Here is a 5,000-nt window from a genome sequence, read left to right as displayed (position 1 = left end):
ACTCACACCTATGATCTCATTATCAGTATCTGATATCAATATTTAACAGCTGATTCATCACTCATCCTTGAGTTTTATCACCAGATCGCTTATCACAGATGCCGGAAAGCAATTAACTAGTGATCCATCTTTCACACAACACCCCGTTCTAAATAGAGGACTCATCACTCACACTTGAGAACTCTTATTCAACAGATTTCTCTTCACTCATAATGCCTCGTACTCAACACTGACTTGTTCCTCACAAGAGACCCTTAAAAAACGCTTCACTCATCACCCATGAGTCCCATACTCATCGCTGACTCATGATCCACCGCTGTTATGAGTATCATCTGAAGGCAACTATGTCTACTGGAGATTTCTTCCTTTCTTGGCCACTGTACATCGATCTTTGTACAGATTTTGGATGTACGTTTGACTTTTAGCCTGTACTTTTTAGTAAATAATAAAACAACCAGTGAGTATATTTTTTTTCCCTTAATTACAAAAAAAAATATCACATGGGCGAGACGGGATAGATAAAATATTCTTAAAAACTTTTTTTGAGGTTATATAACTCTCATACTTGCTGTTCATTGGGTATCGGGTTTTTAATGCTTAATGTTTGAAACAAATAAAGTATTGCGTTGGAAAGGGTAAAGAGGAGTTAAAGATTAGGATAAAATGTGTTATATGTCAAAGGTTAGAAAGCGTTATAGGATAGTATAGTAGTGATAAAGGAAAGAGGGGGGAAAGTGAACTATAGAGATTAGTAGAAAGGGGAGGGTTAAAGGAGTAGGGCGATTGAGTGGATAACAATGTATCTGTCACTGAGGAAGGTATAGGAATAATTTTCATGGAAAACGGAGATGGCTGTTTGAAAAGTAGAAGAATCCGGGGAGAGAGGGGGAGGGTGTTAGATGTCAAAGAATAGAGAGTGTTATAGGAAAGTATGGTAGCGGAAAAGAGGGAGGTAAATGAAGTAGAGCAGGGATTAGTAAAATGGGAAAGGTTAAGGGGGTAGAGCGATTGAGTGACCTGCGTTGTATCTGTGACTGGGGAACGGATAGGGACATTGTTCTTAGAAAACAGATGTGGCTATTGGAGAAGTAGGAGGAGAAGAATCCGGGGGATGAGAAATTGGGAACTGGGGAAGGTGGTGAAGTATCAGGAAGAATGTCTGGAGAAGGACACTGTTGAGATAGAAGTGATTCGCGTGAGTATTCAAATGGGAGCGGTAGAGAGGGTAGAGGGGGTGGGGTATGTTGGGAGGGTGTAGGAGAAAGGGGGTTGGGGGAACTTGAGGAGGAGGAGGATGGATATCTGCAAATACATTAAATGGAGGAGTAGGAAAAGAAGGATTTGGGGGGGGGGGGGGGGGATGAGGGGGCGGAGTGTTCCCTTGGGTCATCTTTAGGAAGTTTTCGATGTCCTTAAGGGTTTCTGGAGGAGAGGTGGGTAGAAAGGGACTGAGAAACAAAGGTTCTCTTGTGAGGATGAGATGAGATATATATCTGAGGAGCAGAAGAGGAAGGTGTACAAGAGTATGTAGTAGGAGAGGGTGGAGTAGAACGTTTAGGTTGCCTGGTGCGACAAATAAAGTGAGGAGGAGGGGTAGGCATCGGGGAAGTGGTAAAGATTGGGGTATCTGGATTTAGACTGGAAACTACTTTGACTGAGGGACAGGGTGAGTAGAGGTAGGATGGTTTAGGGTATAGGGAAGAGATACGGGGGGAGATGCAGAAACATCTTGTAGAAATGGTGGGGGAGCAGAGCGAAGGACTGCTTTGGAATAAGTTGAGAGAGAGAAACCTCGTCGTCGTGCATCTTGTCTGGCCTCGCGTAGAGTGAAGCCTAGTGTGAATCTGAGGACTGCCACCTCACATCCGAGCTTATAGGCAGGGCAGCTCCTATAACATTATGGGAGTCTCCACAATTGGCACATGTACGTGACTGAGCAGGGCAATTTGAACGGTTGAGCACATGAGGGCAGCGGGCAGTGGAGAGACAGTGTTTGGGCTGGGTGGCCAAAGCACCACTATTTCTGACATAACGAGAAAGGGGTCGATATGGTCGGACATGGTAGGGCAATCCACCAATACAAATTTCATGGGGGAGGTCATGTCTACGGAAGCTAATCTTGGCAATATTGACATGGGGCTTACGCTGGCCTCTGGGAGGAATAGTGCAACACTGTACTGCCATTGCTTCATATTCCGTAAGGCAGGGAAGTAGGTCATTTTCACAGTCTGACCAGGTCTTGTTGTTGATAGGACAAGTAGTTTAGGGGATATAAACAGTTCCAGTACAAGTATTGAGAGAGGGGTAAGTGTCGGCAGGAATGGGTTTGCCAGTAAGGTCAGCTGGGGTAGATAGTACACGAGCTTAGGATTCAGAAGTAACTGTGACAAGGCGTAACCGACCGGAGCGACTGCGAAAGGTAACCTTGTCTACTCGTTTTTGGAGGCGCTGTTGAAAGAGAAGGGTATTTTCGATCCCACTTGACTGGGCCAAAGAGAGCACTCAAAAGATTCGAGGCAGTAGTAGAAGGACGAGGGCGAGAGGAAGATGGGGTGGCGTGGAGTGTAGTAGTTGTGCGGGGAGGAGGACATTAAGGATGAATAGTCGTAATAAGGGAAGGAGGGGGTAGACGTTGAAGATGACTGTGCAGTAGGCGATGGAGAGGAAAATGTTAACAGAAAGGAAGGAGTGCTTTCTGGAGGTTGAGTAATAACCTGAGTGGGAGTTATGGAATGGATAGAGTTATCAGTAACCGTCGAGGAGGGGGTATTACTATCAGTGGACGGAGCCGTGGTCAAAGGTGGGGCAGAGGTCGGAAAACCATCAAAAATCAAATTTAGATAGGCTAGTAGATGAAGGGGCAAGCCTTTATGCCCCTTTTAAGGGTAAAAAATCATTATTGGCCATGGTGAGCCCGAATAAAATGGAAAAAAACGAACGGTCTACCTCCCAGGGTCCCTATAAGGTGTACGGGCTAGGTAATTAACCAAGGCAATACCGTGTCCATGGCTCCCAGAGGCCGTTCATGCTTTCAGCACGGCTCTTACACCTTAGGAATGGAATAGAAGGGGATGAAGAAGATACGGAAGAGGAAAGGAAAGAAGAAAAGACCAAGCAAAATTAGTTAAGGCGAGGGCTGTGGGCCAAGGTAGAGGTGATCCCCTACATTGGGTCTCAATATCTGTCTCCCAAGCTCTCCCACGACAAGAAGTAAGGTATAGGGAGGGAATAAAGTTTTCTAAACACTTTTCTTCTAGATCATTATTTCAATAATCGTCATCATTCTCTCTTCTCACTGTATTTATCATTTGGTCCATTGCATTATCATCATTTTGGTATGATCAGTATCATTATCACTTTTACATAATTTACTCAGTACTACCATCATTATTGTCAGCCTTACTGTTACAAGTGTGAGTGTGTGCATGCGTGTGGGTGTGAGAAGGAGGGATGGAGCAAGTGTGTTGTGCATCATTCATAAAGATAAATAAGTAGACACGTATTTTCATCCTTATTATGAATGTAATGTATTACATACCAGATAAGCATCTTTATACTTCGAAAGAGTTCCGGATCCTTGTCATGTCAACTTATGTACTGTATTCTATTACATAAAAACAGATGCTTTACATACAAAAAAAGTTGTTCACCTATCAAAAAGCATAAGAGCATTTAAACACATTCACACATAAACCTATGAAAACATTCACTTGCTTACACATATACAGCATTTGTTTATATGCATGCACACGCCATCACATATCCTCACACACACAAACCAAGACACATCCACACCCAGACCCACATCCACTTAAACTCATTAACACCAAAAACACAGACAAAATAATGAACTGGAGTGTTTCACTGATACTAAGCACTAAAATTCTCAACACACCAATACCTCAAAATGTCCTGGTTTCCAGGAGAAAAGAAAGCAAAGTGTAAGTGAATTCATATTTACTTGATGCCAAATAAGCCATATATACAGGATTCTACAAATATCACTTCGATTTTGTACAAAAATACTCCCCATGGAAGGGAACGGGGGAGGATATATCACACATTTCTTCAGTTTTGTATACTACAGTTTTTAATGTTCCATCATTAACAGGCAGGGCGTCACAGGCTCCATTCACAACCAGCGGACTTATTTCCAATCCAAGTAACTGACCTGCAAGCACAGGTTCCTCGTCAACACACTGTTCATATGGAATAATGTTTCTCCTTTGAGACAGCTTTCTAAAACAGCTGATTTTTGTACCAAAGGAACACGCACACAATATGTTTTAAATGGGCATCAACACTTTCTAACACCAGACTTTTGAACTTCATGAAATTGACTTTTTAAAAATTATTCTTGTTGTCTGCATACTAGCAATCTCAGTACTTAAATTCAATTGACGTACATCTTAACTTCACCTTGCAATACCATGGTTAGGAATAGCTGGACAAAGGAGCTGTTAAAGCTTCCCTGAATTGTGATAAACTGGAATAAGATATAGTAAAATCAAAAACAGATGCAGTACAAGTTTAGTAAGGAATGAGGGTTGCGTTAACTTCAAAAAAAGAAAATAAGAAAAAAAAGAAAAAAAGAAAACTATCACAAAAAGAAACCTGAATCATCTCTCCTCAAGAAGGAAATACATGAAGAGAAAAGAATGAGAGAGAGATAAAAATGGAAAAAGACAACGAAAAAGAAAAAAAATTCAAAACACCTGTCTAGACATACAAGTGCAACACTACAATTCATCTTCTACTGAATTGTTGAAATAAGAGAATAAATATGCAATACATGTACATGAAGTCAGGACCTTCAAAATTACAAAAGCCTTTTACTAACATGGTAATTCTTCCTTCATTAAAAAATAATGTATCTGCCTATTGGACTTCTGTGGACAAAAAGGGGGTGTGGCGTCTCTCCTTATCTTTAATATCACTCATGAGCACATCAGATATATCACACTTGGTATCATACATAGTTTCAAGTAGTAGAAATAATA

At 41.5% G+C, this 5,000-nt stretch overlaps 2 protein-coding genes across 10 annotated transcripts in view; one reads left to right on the top strand and one right to left on the bottom strand.

Annotated features, from left to right (window-relative positions):
- Positions 1 to 446, top strand: part of LOC138860214 (uncharacterized) — an 18,329-nt gene extending 17,883 nt beyond the window's left edge. The window contains exon 4 of the mRNA XM_070117403.1: positions 1 to 446. This exon is cut by the window's left edge and continues 2,409 nt beyond it. The gene's annotated coding sequence lies outside the window, so the exon portion shown is untranslated.
- Positions 447 to 3,942: 3,496 nt separating this feature from the next.
- The window catches only part of Chd1 (chromodomain-helicase-DNA-binding protein 1), a 40,188-nt gene continuing 39,130 nt past the window's right edge, over positions 3,943 to 5,000 (bottom strand). For all 9 annotated transcript variants that reach the window (XM_027360765.2, XM_027360767.2, XM_027360766.2 and 6 more), the window contains one exon: positions 3,943 to 5,000. This exon is cut by the window's right edge and continues 1,936 nt beyond it. The gene's annotated coding sequence lies outside the window, so the exon portion shown is untranslated.

This window comes from Penaeus vannamei, chromosome 40 (genome assembly GCF_042767895.1).
Source record: "Penaeus vannamei isolate JL-2024 chromosome 40, ASM4276789v1, whole genome shotgun sequence".
Taxonomy (NCBI): Eukaryota; Metazoa; Arthropoda; class Malacostraca; order Decapoda; family Penaeidae; genus Penaeus; species Penaeus vannamei.
This window is presented reverse-complemented; position numbering and strand designations above follow the sequence as displayed.